At 36.5% G+C, this 17,135-nt stretch overlaps 1 protein-coding gene across 3 annotated transcripts in view; it reads left to right on the forward strand.

Moving 5' to 3' along the window:
- Positions 1-17,135, forward strand: part of PBX3 (PBX homeobox 3) — a 225,339-nt gene that overhangs the window by 145,066 nt on the left and 63,138 nt on the right. The gene's annotated exons all lie outside the window — the stretch shown is intronic.

A 17,135-nucleotide genomic window follows, 5' to 3' on the forward strand; every position in this document is an offset into this window, starting at 1 on the left:
GGCAAAACGTTTTTGGGATTACAAAGTTTTTGGTACCCTTCTGTGTATTACCCTTTTGATCTTCTGTTACAGTGGCCTCATAAAGTTGCACTAAGACTGAAATACCAGGGAAAAGTACCAAAACATTTTGCAAAGGATGTATTTATTTTTTTTCAGAAATGATTTTTTGTTGGTAGCTTGAGTAAATTTTATACTCTGCCTAGTTAAATTCCCTCAATATTTATTTAACTCCCCATTTTATCAGTGAATACCCAAGGTGTGCAAGGTGGAGCAAATAGTATAAGTATCATTATGTCCCTTTCATTATCATTAGATATTTGAAATTAAAGTTCTGTGTTTTTTTTGATTACCTCTTACAGTTCATGAACACATATGTGGAGGATTAGGTCCACAGATTATTTACTATTTAGTGTCTTGATCTAGGATAACATTTTAAGATAGTTTTTTAACAATTTGTTTGCCTACATAATGTTATTCCTGTTACGATATGCATTTGTCAACTTGTGCCTTTTTTCTCTATCGTAAGACTAGTTGCCTTTCTGAAACCTAGTATGCTTGTAGGGTAAAGTAAATGCATGTCTTTGTAGAAGAATAAATAAAAAGAGCAACCTGAGTCAATAAGCGGGTTCAATTCATGCCTACAGCCATGGAGGACAGCTCATTTTGTAGATGTGGGTGTTTTGTTTACATTTATAATGCAGCTTTATTTAATGCTGACAGATATAGCTTGTGGCAAATGATAGTCAGAATGTATGAGCAGTCATAATGCTTCTGTCTTCTTATAGTGTGCTGCTGAAAATAAGCAGTTCACCTCTGTTTTTATTGAGGAAAGGATATGAGACAGCTATAGCTTCGTGAGGCTATTTATTGAGTTGTTTTACTAGCTGTGAACATGCCGCTTTATAGCAGTTGTGAAAATGGACTTTGCTAGTGTGTGGGAAAGGAAATAACATTGCAGTATACAAGGGTAGTAAAAAATCTCTATAAATAATTTTTCAGACTGAAGAATATTCTCATTTAAACAGGCAGAATGGGTTGTGATTTTGGATAGGTGTCAGTTTCCCCAAAAAAGCCACTAGGTTGGAATTAATCATATGATTTGGAGGAAAATTTTGATTCTCTAAAATTTAATTAGGTTAGAACTTGGGAAAAGTTGTTTATATACCTACCTGGATTTAGCACAGCATTGTGGTGACCTTTGGGGCTTAAGGATCTGTATTAACCACCTTAGGGGCACAAATTATAGAAGGTGCAATGGGCTACATGTATGTGTGATATGGCACACCTGTACCTGGAAGCTAACAATATGTTAATACTGTGTTATTTGAGTACACCTGATACAGGGGTCGCAAAGAGTCGGACACGACTGAGCGACTGAACTGAACTGATACAGAGAAATCTATATTCATATATTGTTGATAATGTATTAATAATAGGCAATTCAGATGTATAAGCAGCACACAAATGATGGGAAATTCTTTAAATATTTGTATTTTGACCCTGAGTATTTATTATTCAAAATAACTAAGGGAAAGTGACAAAGTAACCACAAACTTTGAATTTATATTATTTTTTTTCATCCCTGGGAAATTATAGGCACTCGCTACACCTGGAGCTTTTTACTTTACAACCGTTTTGGTTTTTACCCTAGTTTCTTTTTCCTTCTACTAACTCTGCCCAGGTCTGTTAGAGCTTTTTGATGTACAATTATTTATTGGCTTCCGTAATTGTGATGGATATAATACTTTTATTTTTAAACATAAAACAGACCTTTAGAAAGGTATATATTTGAAATTTTTATTACTTTCCTATTTTTATTCAAATGTTCATCATACAGTAGTGAGAAGGTACACAAGTAATATTTTCATGCATGCAAAATAATTTAGAAAGCAGTGTGAATCTCAGCAGGTGTTTCTTCCATGTCTGTGCTCAAATTTCTAGGGAACACTGAATATTAAATTGAAATAACCTCCCTTGATAATATGCAGCTAAAGTTCAGTTTAATTCTCAGATAAGGTTTTCTTGGACACATACCATTTTCTTCTCATGTAAATAAAAATCAGTCTACTTGGTTTTTAATACTTGCCACTTTACAAAATAAATCAAAATGTTGCAGAGTACTTATTTCTTTTCTTTAGTGCTTTTATAAGGCATTTGTGTTACCACTAAATATATGGATTATAGGGATGCTGTAAAAATGTTCTTATTTCCTTCTCCACTGGCTGATGAAATGGGTTAATCTCTCTATAGAGCTATTTCCTTAATTCACCACCTGTTTTCAAATCCCTGGTAACTGACAAGGTAAGCAAAGAGAGTCCTCTGTGTGTGCCTTGTATACCTATTTCAGAGAGAGAGAAACCTAGAATTAAAAAATTAAGACTAAAATCTTGATTTTTTTTTTAAAGGAAAGTTGTTGCACATTACTAAATAGCTGCCATATTTAAATTATCATTTACCAACCCAGTTATTTCACCAACCATGCATCCTTTCAGTGGAAATTTTCAATTCAAAAGGGCATACATCTATATAAAGTACATTTATTACCTTTTTAGAAATGCCTATTTCCTTCCCAGCATATTATAAGAGTGTGATAGACATAAAAGTAATGCAAATTTTATATATTTTTGATTTAGAAACAAAGGAACCGATTTTCTACTGGTAAAAGCAAATGTGGGCTTGGCTATTATGGTTAGAATGTCTCTACTGTATATAAGTAATCATTTATTGTTTAAATACAGAAGAGGCTGTAACAAAATGCTGTCAAGAGCCATCACACTCATTAACCTGCAAGCTAATTAGCCTCCTCCTGCCTGATTGCTGACAAGTTCTTCAATCTGAACCCATTGCTGTTGTGTCAGCAGAGAAACACAGAGTGAGGTAGAGGAGGTCTCCATTAGATGTTTGTGAACAAAGTCTCTGCATTAAAGGTTTGTTTTTTACACTCTAACAAATGTTAGAGCACTCATATCCCTAGCTATAATTAAATTGGCAACTCTTAATTACTGTAATTAGTATATTAACTGTTTCCTTTCCTGTTCATTTATAATTGATTTTAAGAGATTACATGTAATTTAATGTGATTTTAAAAATTTAATCATTGTTTAAAGGGTTTCAATAGTTAAATGTATATCTACAATTGAATATTTGAAATAATATGCATAATAAAATCACTTAAATGCAATGGCATGTCAAAACCAGTAGATATGGGGTTTATATTCACATGTCCTTTTTTTTCATGCAAACATGACATTCAGTCCCCATTAGACTTTTTCTCCCTGGTAGGCTAACATTTCTTAACTAGTTTGCAAATTATTATTGGAATGATAGAACATTTTGCAAATGCATCTTAAAATATGAGTTCATTAATTTGTGGAAGACTAATTCATTTAGAATAGCTTCTTGAGGACAAAAAAAAAACATTCACAAGTTATTTTGCTTATTATATCACCCGTCAAACTTGAGACTTTATGGAGAGTACCAGAAAAAAAAAATAGAGTATGTTTTGGAATGGGGAAAGTGATCTAAGTATGAATTGATGAAGTCTTTTCTAGATTTTCAGAATCATCACTATCATTGCTTTTTGGCAAATGTTACTTCCAATTTTGGTTTAAAATATTTGAATCATCTTCAGCAAATTAGTTAGAGGCCTAAACTATTCTGAAATGTCATATATACCAGCAAAATGTATTCACATGTTTAAAAGACCACATATACTGGGATTTATTGTAGTTCTAGTTTATGTAGGGAAAACTGCTATTTGAAGTATCTGATTTAAAAGTACTGGACTGAAGTAAGACACAGCATCAAAGTTTATGGGGGCCTTCCATACAAGTGCATATTTATTCTGTATTGGACATGGGTAGAATTACCATTTGCATAGCATCCTATTAAGATCTCAAACTAGAGATTATGTATTTACTAGATGATTATGGCTTTAACAACTCTAACTGAAGATTGGTTGTTTTAAATAAAATTTAAAAATATATGCATTTCACTTAATCACTTTGATAATAATTGATATTAATGTAACTTATTTAATTATCATTCACTTACAGACAGCATTCCTTTTATGAAGAACTACCCAGCACACTACAAAATGCACCCTTCTTTAATGTGTGTGTGTGTGTGTATGTGTGTGTGTGTGTGTGTGTGTGTGGTGTGTTAGTTGCTCAGTCGTGTCCGACTCTTTGTGACATTGTGGACTGAAGCCTGCCAGGCTCCTCTGTCCCTGGAATTCTCCAGGCAAGAATAGCGGAGTAGGTTGCCATTCCCTTCTCCAGGGGACCTTCCCAACCCAGGGATTGAACCTAGTCTCTTACATTGCAGGCAGATTCTTTACTGTCTGAGCTACCCGGGATGGCTTTTTAAATATAGTGGGTTTTAGCAAGAATTATAACTTAAGCCTCAAGTCAACAGTGTGATGGAATAGATACTGTGGTTCCTTCTTGCACTATAGTTCTGTGGACCGGTGGTCTCTTGACTAGGAAAGACAGATTTGAAGTCCTAAGGTACTGTTGTGCATTTTTAGACTAAAATTTATCAGCTGGGAGCTACTACTCTCACTAGCATGAACCCCTTTCCACTACCCATTCCTCACCTCTATTCCCTCTTCTCTAGAACAACCTGATTCTGAGAGAAGAGGAAGATTTTCTCCCAAGAACTTTTATAATCTCCTAGAATGTGATGCAAATCAAATTTCAGAGAATTTAGTGAATAATTATTCAAATTTGCATTACAGAGTAAATAAAATGAGTTCAAAGGCCTTTTGAGTTTTAGACTTGCTTCAAAATCTTTGGGCCACTTGTGATAGCTTATTGAAAAGCAGAGACATTACTTCCCTGACAAAGGTCTGTCTACTCAAAATTATGGTTTTTCCAGTAGTTATGTATGGATGTGAGAGTTGGACCATAAAGAAAGCTGAACACCAAGGAATTGATGCTTTTGAACTGTGGTGTTGGAAAAGACTCCTGAGAGTCGCTTGGACTGCAAGGAGATCAAACCAGTCTATCCTAAAGGAAATCAGTCCCGAATATTCATTGGAAGGACTGATGCTGAAGTGGAAGCCCCAATACTTGGACCACCTGATATGAAGAACTGACTCATTTCGAAAGACCCTGATGCTGGGAAAGATTGAAGGCAGGAGGAGAAGGGGATGACAGAGGATGAGATGGTTGGATGGCATCACTGACCTGATGGACGTGAGTTTAAGCAAGCTCTGGGAGTTGGTAATGGACAGGGAAGCCTGGCCTGCTGTACTTCATGGCGTCACAAAGAGTGGGACACAACTGAGTGATGGAACTGAACTAAACTGTGAAAGTTTATAACAATACTATCAGAGAGTCCTAGATGAATTCCGTACCTGTTGAGAGAAGGGGCTCTATGGAACATCTTGCTGAGTCCTCTTGTTTCATAGACAGGGAGGTGAGATTCAGGGGAGGCCACTTGTCCAAGGCCACTACCAAATAGTAAAGCACAGATGAGATGAGGACACAGAACCCTGGGCTTCTAGTCTAGTGCTCAAGTTTCATAAATTTGAGTTGTAGTGGATTGATTTAGTAGTTCCTTCTGGGTGTCTGAGATTATTTATATCATCAGTTCAGTTCAGTTCAGTCACTCAGTTGTGTCTGACTCTTTGTGACGCCATAGTCTGCAGCACGCCAGGCCTCCCTGACCACTACCAACTCCCAGAGTTTACCCAAACTCATGTCCATTGAGTCAGTGATGCCATCTAACCATCTCATCCTGTGTCATCCCCTTCTCCTGTCTTCAGTCTTTCCCAGCATCAAGGTCTTTTCAAATGAGTCAGTTCTTCGCATCAGGTGACCAACATATTGGAGTCTCAGCTTCAGGATCCATCCCTCCGATGAATATTCAGTACTTATTTCCTTTAGGATGGACTGGTTAGATCTCCTTGCCAAGGGACTCTCAAGAATCTTCTCCAACACTACAGTTTAAAAGCATCAGTCTTCGGCACTCAGTTTTCTTTATAGTCCAACTCTCACATCCATACATGACCACTGGAAAAACCATAGCCTTGATTAGATGGATCTTTGTTGGCAAAGTAATGTCTCTGCTTTTTAATATGCTGTCTAGGTTGGTCATAACTTTTCCTTCAAGGAGCAAGCGTCTTTTAATTTCATGGCTGCAGTCATCATCTGCAGTGATTTTGGAGCCCCCCAAAATAAAGTCTGTCACTGTTTCCTCTGTTTCCCCATCTATTTGCCATGAAGTGATGAGACCAGATGCCATGATCTTAGTTTTCTGAATGTTGAGCTTTAAGCCAACTTTTTCACTCTCCTCTTTCACTTTCATCAAAATGCTGTTTAGTTCTTCCTCGCTTTCTTCCTTAAGGGTGGTGTCATCTGCATATCTGGGGTTATTGATATTTCTCCCAGCAATCTTGATTCCAGCTTGTGCTTCATCCAGTCCAGCATTTCTCATGATGTACTCTGCATATAAGTTAAATAAGCAGGGTGACAATATACAGCCTTGACGTACTCCTTTCCCGAATTGGAACCAGTCTGTTGTTCCATATATAGTAATTTTATATTGAATGTTAAAGTTGTTTAAAGTATGAGTACAAGTCTGTTGTTTAAAATGGATGCCTAAATTTATGTAAAATATTTAATTTTTTAAAATAATACCCAAGTACCCTCTTCCAACAACACAAGAGAAGACTCTACACATGGACATCACCAGATGGTCAATACCGAAATCAGATTGATTATATTCTTTGCAGCCAAAGATGGAGAAGCTCTATACAGTCAGCAAAAACAAGACCGGGAGCTGACTGTGGTTTAGATCATGAACTCCTTACTGCCAAAATCAGACTTAAATTGAAGAAAGTAGGGAAAACCACTAGACCATTCAGGTATGACTTAAATCAAATCCCTTATGATTATACAGTGGAAGTGAGAAATAGATTTAAAGGATTAGATCTGATAGAGTGTCTGATGAACTATGGATGGAGGTTTGTGACATTGTACAGGAGACAGGGATCAAGACCATCCCCATGGAAAAGAAACGCAAAAAAGCAAAATGGCTGTCTGAGGAGGCCTTACAAATAGCTGTGAAAAGGAGAGAAGCAAAAAGCAAAGGAGAAAAGGAAAGATATAAGCATTTGAATGCAGAGTTCCAAAGAATAGCAAGGAGAGATAAGAAAGCCTTCCTCAGTGACCAATGCAAAGAAATAGAGGAAAACAACAGAATGGGAAAGACTACAGATCTCTTCAAGAAAGTTAGAGATACCAAGGGAACATTTCATGCAAAGATGGGCTCGATAAAGGACAGAAATGGTATGGACCTAAGAGAAGCAGAAGATATTAAGAAGAGGTGGCAAGAATACACAGAAGAACTGTACGAAAAAGATCTTCATGACCAAGATAATCACGATGGTGTGATTACTGACCTAGAGCCAGACATCCTGGAATGTGAAGTCAAGTGGGCCTTAGGAAGCATCACTACGAACAAAGCAAGTGGAGATGATGGAATTCCGGTTGAGCTATTCCAAATCCTGAAAGATGATGCTGTGAAAGTGCTGCACTCAATATGCCAGCAAATTTGGAAGACTCAGCAGTGGCCACAGGACTGGAAAAGGTCAGTTTTCATTCCAATCCCAAAGAAAGGCAATGCCAAAGAATGTTCAAACTACCACACAATTGCTCTCATCTCACACGCTAGTAAAGTAATGCTTAAAATTCTCCAAGCCAGGCTTCAGCAATACATGAACCGTGAACTTCCTGATGTTCAAGCTGGTTTTAGAAAAGGCAGAAGAACCAGAGATCAAATTGCCAACATCCGCTGGATCATGGAAAAAGCAAGAGAGTTCCAGAAAAACATCTATTTCTGCTTTATTGACTATGCCAAAGCCTTTGACTGTGTGGATCACAATAAACTGTGGAAAATTCTGAAAGAGATGGGAATACCAGACCACCTGACCTGCCTCTTGAGAAACCTGTATGCAGGTCAGGAGGAAAGGGTTAGAACTGGACATGGAACAACAGACTGGTTCCAAATAGGAAAAGGAGTATGTCAAGGCTGTATATTGTCACCCTGCTTATTTCACTTCTATGCAGAGTACATCATGAGAAACGCTGGGCTGAAAGAAGCACAAGCTGGAATCAAGATTGCTGGGAGAAACATCAATAACCTCAGATATGCAGATGACACCACCCTTATGGCAGAAAGTGAAGAGGAACTAGAAAGCCTCTTGATGAAAGTGAGAGAGGAGAGTGAAAAAGTTGGCTTAAAGCTCAACATTCAGAAAACGAAGATCATGGCATCTGGTCCCATCACTTCATGGCAAATAGATGGGGAAACTGTGGAAACAGTGTCAGACTTTATTTTGGGGGGCTCCAAAATCACTGCAGATGGTGATTGCAGCCATGAAATTAAAAGATGCTTATTCCTTGGAAGGAAAGTTATGACCAACCTAGATAGCATATTCAAAAGCAGAGACATTACTTTGTCCACAAAGGTCTGTCCAGTCAAGGCTATGGTTTTTCCAGTGGTCATGTATGGATGTGAGAGTTGGACTGTGAAGAAAGCTGAGCACTGAAGAATTGATGCTTTTGAACTGTGGTGTTGGAGAAGACTCTTGAGAGTCCCTCGGACTGCAAGGAGATCCAACCAGTCCATCCTAAAGGAGATCAGCCCTGGGTGTTCATTGGAAGGACTGATGCTAAAGCTGAAACTCCAATACTTTGGCCACCTCATGCGAAGAGTTGACTTATTGGAAAAGACTCTGATGCTGGGAGGGATCAGGGGCAGGAAGAGAAGGGGACGACAGAGGATGAGATGGCTGGATGGCATCACTGACTCAATGGACGTGAGTTTGAGTGAACTCTGGGAGTTGGTGATGGACAGGGAGACCTGGCGTGCTGCGATTCATGGGGTTGCAAAGAGTCAGACATGACTAAGCGACTGAACTGAACTGAGCTAAAATAGAAATGGCTGAATTTAGGATTGATTTGGTACCAAAAACAAAGAACAACAACAGCAAACACCCCAGTTTGATATCAAAGAGATATTTTTTTCTAATACATTATTCATTAAACAAAATTTCTGTGGTATTGAAAGAAATGTTGCTAAAGTGCTGGTTTCAATAAGTGGTTCTAAACAAGCTAAATTGTTTTGCAAAAAATTTATATGATGACAGCCCTTTATATTATATGCCTAATTTATTTTCCCTCTTGTTGTGTGTGTCACAATCTTGAGAGAGAGAGCTGGAGAGGGAGAGTATGGTACAAGGTAGGTAGGTAGGTGTGTGTGTGTGTTATCACCAGAGGGTGCATAAAGACAGGCTGCCTGGCTGTTAGTTGCCTATGCTATGCTATGCTGCGCTGTTATGCTAAGTCACTTCAGTTGTGTCTGACTCTGTGCGACCCCATAGACGGCAGCCCACCAGGCTCCCCCGTCCCTGGGATTCTCCAGGCAAGAACACTGGAGTGGGTTGCCATTTCCTTCTCCAATGCATGAAAGTGAAAAGTGAAAGTGAAGTCACTCAGTTGTGTCCTACTCTGAGTGACTCCATGGATTGCAGCCTAATAGGCTCCTCCGTCCATGGAATTTTCCAAGCAAGAGTACTGGAGTGGGGTGCCATTGCCTTCTCTGGTTAGTTGCCTAGTCGCATCTAACTCTTTGCAGTCCCATAGATGCTAGGCTCCTCTGTCCATGGGATTTTCCAGGCAAGAATATTGGACTAGGTTGCTGTTTCCTTCTCTAGGGGATTTTCCTGACCCAGGAATTGAACCCCGGTCACCAGCCTTGCTGGAATACTCTTTACCATCTGAGGAGAGAAGAACACAAATCATAGAGCTTTAAAATATCACTGGCAGTGTCTTGCCTTTTGGTCACCTGGTGACCATCTCATTGCCTCACTGCCAGAATGTAGTACTAGACTCTACTTTGCAACTGTACAAAGTTAGGATTAGAGCAAGGAGATTTTTAAAAATGTAACTTTCCCAAATGCTTCATGTGAAAATAAATTAGTTGATTTTTGATACATCTTAAATGACAAAGGTAGTCTTTTTATATTAAATGTATTCATGTATGTGCTTGTCTAGAAGTCATTAATAACAGAGGGCATTTTCTTCTGTAAACTGTGGTGGTATTGGTTTGGCAGCTCTGTATGTGTAACTGTTAAAGAGTAAAGCCCCCCAAAAGTATTTTCTTGATATTAGCTTTCATTTATAAACCAGAATAATTCTGAGTGTTTCTAGTAATAGGAGATAACCCAAGGCAAATTTAATTTTAAATTGGGCTTTTGCTTAATGTATTATTCATAGCATTGTATCATCAGTTAAGCATATCCCTGACAATAAACTTAAAACTTAACTTTAATAGTAGTATCCAACCTAATCTCAGTGAGTCCAGTAGTGGCCTGACATGATTTATTTTGCCTCCTTATTGTAGATAATTTTTTAATAATGGTGGAATGGAGTTATTTGTTGTTTTTCTCATCTCTCCCCCTCCCCCCATTTTTTTTTAACACTTCACCATTTTTGCTGCATGACCTGGTTTTGCATTTTTCCGATTCTCTGTTCATCTAATTAGTATGTTCTAAAAAGACCTGGACCACTTATTGTACAGAGATGTAGCCTGTGGGTATTTAATAAGGAGCTTTCAGTGGTGCATTTGCATCTTTTGCTTGGGGTCTGAATAGTGAATTACCTTTAAGATCATTAGAAGCACGGTTGTATCGTTAAAATCAGGCCGCAATATTCTAATGACGGTTTAAAACTTCAGGCTTTTTTATGTAACCCAGGTGACCCCAGCATAATTGTATGTAGTGTAGAAGACCCCACAGTGTAGCCTTTACATGCAGGTAGCTTCACACCCAAACAAATAGTGATGTAGTAAAAACAAATGAGTCCTATCCTAGTTATGTATACTCACGTGTATTTGTATTTTAATATCATACTGGTGCCCGAAATAAGACTTAAATACTTTTTAAAAAGAGATACAGCTCCTAAGCAATATGCAGAATGTGGAATGTATTTTATCAGATAACTGATCTTTTAAAAACGTTAATTCCTGAAAAGGTAGAAGCTTAAAAGTAAAGTGTTTTATTTTCAGGTTCTTCCCATAGGCCAAGAACTAAATAGGGGAGATAGTTTGTTCAGTTTGAGGATTAAATTAGAATTTATTCTTTCTCTAACGAGATATTAAGAGAGCTGTTAGTAGATACCAGCTGAGAGTCCTTAAACCTTTTCTAAAAGATGGCTTAAAATATTTTTAAAGCTTATGTATTTTTCTTAGTGTTTTTTGCAGGCAAGGTCATTATTATAGAATTGCAGAATTTTAAAACTGGAAGGAAATTTAACCTACCACCTTTTTTGGTCACTAATATTTTCACTAGGTCTCTGATCAAAAATTGATGTGCTGTTTACTTGCTACCACCAGTGATCCAGGGAGCTCAAAGATAGTTGGTAACAAAATTCACTTAAATAAAGAGAAAGATATGTTTCATGTTCTTAAAAATAAATGCTTTTACTTAGAGGGTATTTATATATTCATTATCTGGCAGTTAATATTATCTGAGCTTCTTGAATACATATGAAAAACTAAGTGAATATAAATATTTTGTATAACAAAATTTAGTAGATAACATATAATAATTGATTTAAAATTTAGCAATTGTACTTCAAAATTGCATTTCTGAAATAGCTGTTTCTTAATGGAGTCTGAAGTTAGTTGTGATCAATAATTTCTGCTGAACAGCTATAGAAGTTTAGCACAGTGCTGCACGTATAATGGGCAGTTAGTAGAAGTTTGTTGAGTGAAAGCATGAATGAATGAAAGAGTATAAAGGAAAAGACTGGACATCTGGTACATAGTGGCAACCCCTGTAGTTAGTTGAGCCAACTAACCAGTTAGTTATGTTTTCTAGAGGGTCTCACTTCCAATAGTGGTTTCAAAATTTTAAAAATCATAACTGGGCAATAATTAACTCAAGTTCACCTGTAGACTGCCTCTAATGTGTTTATTTTATTTCGTCCTTTCACACTCTTTTCTTGTTACCAATTTACTACTCAGAGTTCTCCAAATCAACTGTGAAAAGTGGCTACCTGATCTGACAGGATCCTTGTTTGAGCCATGACATCTGATGCTGTCTTTTCTTTGCCCTTCTTTTAATTGTGTCACCTTCGTTGTTAGAGAAACCCAAATCTTCTATTGCTTGAAGAAACTTCTTTATTTGTAGCTTTTAAATCTATTGTGGAAATAAAACAGAACTTGTATTTTAAAAAATAAATTAATATTTCTTATGTAGAGAGAGATTAATGGTGAGGCACATGTTTATGCAAAGATGTTCATTGCAAAGACTGAAACTGAAAAATAAAATCAGAGTAAAATTTTAGTTAAACCTGATCAAGCTTGCATGCATATTCAAAAACATTACATAAGGTTTAACATGTTTATAATCAGAGCATTGACCAATGATACTCTGTTAAGTAGTTCTGCAGGATTTTCTCTTCTAAGAAGAATTTGTTGTACTCGCATTATTGTTTCCTTTGGGATCCCAGACAATGACTCTGTAGTCTGATTCATTAATATTGGTTGTCTTCACCAGAGAGTATCCAGATTTGACCTGCCAAGTATTAAATTTTTAATGTATTACTAGTTCTTTCACAGAGTAAGGCTTGTCTTTGTTCTTTGTATTTTTGTACCAGTACAGCTTGAATCAGATAGAGATTTAATTTCTAGAGTAACTAAATATGCCTCATTTTAAAAATACGCACACAGCACACATACACAACAGTGAAAACACTTATTGATGAAAAATGCTTCAGTATGAATAGCTACCTTTTAAAATATTTGAAAGTATGCATTTCCAAATTTATTTTGAAAAGTGCCCGGGGTGCTATGTGCTATGTACAATAAGTTAATTATTATGCTATTAACATTGATGATGTTGAATGTGTATTAGTTAATGTGTTAATGACGTGTTAATTACTGTACATGTTGTGAAGACCCTTCAGGCTTGTTCTATGATGCAACATGTCAACTTGAACCAGACCAAGTAATCTGCAACGCAGACTGTAACTCTTAAAAATAACACTTGTAAACATAAATTATAAATTAAATTATGCTTTTTATTATCCCTTTCTTTCTGGTAGAATGAATAAGTAATTCTTCTGCTATCTGCACCTGTTAGAACCTAATACTGTCAGACTCTGTTTTCCCCAAGAGAATTGGAAGAGATTTGTTATGCAATAACTTCCGCTTTGTTTACGCTCTGGCATTTAGTGTATATTTTATATAGATTCATGTGTTTTGCAACCTGAAAGATCATTCTTTTTTTGTTTACCAGATTAATTTGTAATGGAAGACACTCATTCTTTGTGCAGGGAGGTGAACGGGGGCCTTGTTCGATTAGCACCACTAGTTGATATTAAACTGATCTATATGTACTTGTGATTCCCTCTATGGCCCTTCAAGCTTGTTGGCCAAATAGTTGAAACCTCAGGAGATTATTTAAAAAAATGAATGCCACTTTCAAATTATTTTAAAGAGCCCAGAATTTCCTGCTGTTTGAAAACATGGAATAATACATTTGGTTTTTGTAGGAGTACAGCTTGACAATGTCAAATATTCAAACTTCATTATTTCTACTTTTAAATTAATAGTTGCTCATTTCTTCCTAATTGTCAACATTTGTAGAAAATATACCTGATGATAATCTTTAAGAGACTAACTTGGAGAAATATAATAAAATTATAGAAATATAATTTATGTTATTCATAAAAATTATTAATTTTTATCTCTTCAAAATAATTTGTCTAATATTAAACAAACCACATTTGATAACTCACAAATGAAGTAAGTCTTTTAGTGAGGATATTTTTTAAATGATCCAGAACCAACTCTTAAAAATACAAAAGTAAAATAAAGATGGATGTTCCTTTTAGGCAGTTACTCTGTCTTTACGTCCTGTTAACATAACATGTACAAAAAGTGGTGAAGAGTTCAGGCCGTGAACTGGACTATCCAGGGTCAGATCCTGGCTCTTTCACTGCCTAGTTGTGTGGCCATGAGCATGGCCTCAGTTTCATGATAATAAAAGTGGGCACAGTAACAGGACTTACTTCTTGGGATTGTTAAGATGATTAAATGAGTTAATACAAGTAAACCTCTTTGAGCCTGCCCTGACACATAGGAAGCACTCAATAAATGTGAGGTCTTATTTGTTGCTGCTATTCAGTCGCTAAGTTGTGTCCAACTCTTTGTGACCCCACGGACTGCAGCATGCCTGGATCCTCTGTCCTCCACTAACCCACCTTTAAAACTATACTGAAAATTATTTGGAAGCATTTAATTTTCACAAGCTCTTTGAATTCCTCAGGACCCATTATGAATGTGAGTCTTTGGTTTTCAGTCATTATAGTCTCGTACCTCATCACAGAAAAACATCTTATTTTTAATGATGATTTTATTACTCCAGTGTTGTTCACATCCACCTGGAGTTATCCCAGGTTTTTTTTTGTTCCTCTAACCTTGTTTGATTTCCTATAGCACAGTTCTTGTCGAGATTTGTATTGGCATAGAAGGGTATTCTGACCAGGACTTTGATCTCCCTTGCAAATATTTGTGTCTCTCTTGTTTACAGCCCTGATGTCCTCTTGTAATACCCATGCAAAAGGGATTCTAATAAATCTTGTGCTCAGAATTACACATTGTTTGTTTTAGCTGCCTTCCACTTCATGCTTCCTCCTTTAAGAGCGAGCCATTACGAAAGGTTAGATTCACAGTTAGCAGGCTTTAGCTCTCCCTTTTGAATCAGTGAGGTTGCCGTTTTATTGCTCTCCGACTTACACTTCAGTGATGAGAGTAAACTAGCATCAGATTAAAGGTCAGCAAATCCCATCAAAGAGAGGAATATTAGGGGCAGAGGTAGTTGGAGAGGCAGCACACCACTGGGTATTGACAGGGTGATTCCAGGGTATCAGTCAGCAGAATTATAGCTGCCCAGAGAGTCAGTACAGCTTTAATGAGCCTGTGTGAAGAGGAAGAGGGTGGATTTATGTAGTTCCTCATAATTTTCTGTAGAGACTGTTATTGCAGACATTCTGTGGAGTGTTCTGGTCTTTCATTTAATTCAAAGGTCCTGGAGCTTATCCATCCTCTAAATTCCTTTTTGTTAGCTCAAATCAAAGTTGACATTTCCATGGTTTACCACCTAAAACACCCAATTCAAAATCAGGTTTCTTTAGGCAATTTTGAAATCGGTATGCTGTTAATAAAAATCTATGATCATATTTATATTAATGCATACATATTTCCTCTTCAGAAAAGAGGGTTGAATAATGAACATTTTTTTTCATAAGTAGGCAATGGGGGGAAATGTACATTTACACATTGCCCCCTAAGCAACTGGGGGAGAAACTGACTGTAATTATGATATGGTGGTTTTCAAAAGGATCTTAATGCTCATTCTCCTTAAATTGGCTTTCCTAATTAATTGTTTATATGCCCGTTTGTGTGTGCTCCATCTCATTCTTTATGCCCCCAATACCCCTAAACTGGAAAAAAAAATTTTAATCTCCGGAGGGGAAATGTTTTTAATTGTTCTAATGAGCAATGCTGCATTTAATTGCTGTAATTTTCTGAGTACCTTAATTTTGATATGTCTTTGTAGTGAATTTGATTCACATTAATTTCTTGTTAGAGGAGGATTAAATCGCTATAGTTTCAAAATCTAGAATATGCTTTAGAAAGTCAAGTGTTTCTGAAGAATATCTGGGTGTCTTTGTTATAGGTTATTTGCTTAAAGAGTTAATGATATATAGATAGATTTCTTTTTAAAGCTAAGCTTTTATTTATAGGTCACTAGTAAATAGATGGTTTATGAGAAAATTATCAATAAATTTGCACTATAATGTTTTGTTTTATTAGCCAAGCCAGCCACTTTTTTGGTTAATTTGTGTTTAAGAATGTTCCTTTTTGATTAATTATAAGTAAGTGAATGCATTATTAACATAGAGGTCTTGTTTGTGTGATTTGCTGCCTAGAAGATGTTCTCAAGCCTCTCTGCCATTGTCCTCTGCATGCCATGTGGGTGGTCGTGCTTTTCAGACACTTACATGGTTTTTAATGGAATAGAGTGATGGATGTGATACGACCATGAGAAGCACAAATATCCTTTTCAAAGTCCACCGTTGACTGAAGCATCTACAGCACTGATAGCAAAATGTAAACTCCTTAAGAGAGATATAAGCAGCTGAATATTATGTGAAAATATAGAAGCCACCTTCAGTCATTAATTAGATGCTGTGTTTATATTAAAGAGCTAGCACACTTAAAAGTAAAATCATGTGGAAAGCGCAGTTAAGTTCATGTTTCCTATAATCATGCCATGCTTCACAAAGCCCTTTCAATAAAACTCAGTCTGTGTCCTTTATAATAATACAGATAAAACTTTATGCTGTGCTGTTACATTGGAATGTACTGAGAATGCCAATGACCCCCGTGCCGTATTTACTAGCATGCTATTTTGAGCAGTGCCGGTACATCAGGATAATTTGGTATTACAAAAACAATAAAGTGGACATTCTTTTCTGTGAAGGAAAAAAAGGAACCAGTTAATATTTGCTATTCATAATGAAGTCAACTGACTGTAATTTATATATTCGCTTTTGAACATTTTAGAGAAAAGGGAAAAAAGATGGCTGCAGCAGAGGCAAAGGAAATGAATACAAAGATAAGCATGAGATTAATTATCTGATAGAGGCAGGATTCTTATTGCCATGAGGTATATACGAATGACATTTACTGATCACCTTAAAGTACACAACTCAGTGTACTATGTATTTTTAAATTCAACAGGGGTCTACTGTTTTCATTTGAAAAAAATAATGAATGAGAAAAGGACCATTTTTCTGAAATGGTATCACTTTTGTCCCCAGGGGGACACCAAAATTTTTGTATCATATGTGGATTATACGTATTGTTTTTGTAAAAAAATACCACACATTTGATCTGTGAAATATTTGATTAAAGATTTCCAAAATACTAATTGAGAAGATGCATGCATAGCTTTGGTCTAATTTTAACAAAACATTGTGTAGCCATTTATAACATGATAATGAGTACATTCACAGAAAGAAAACAGTCCTTATTTCAGAACCAAAAAAAAA

Source organism: Bos javanicus, chromosome 11 (genome assembly GCF_032452875.1).
Source record: "Bos javanicus breed banteng chromosome 11, ARS-OSU_banteng_1.0, whole genome shotgun sequence".
NCBI classification, from domain to species: Eukaryota; Metazoa; Chordata; class Mammalia; order Artiodactyla; family Bovidae; genus Bos; species Bos javanicus.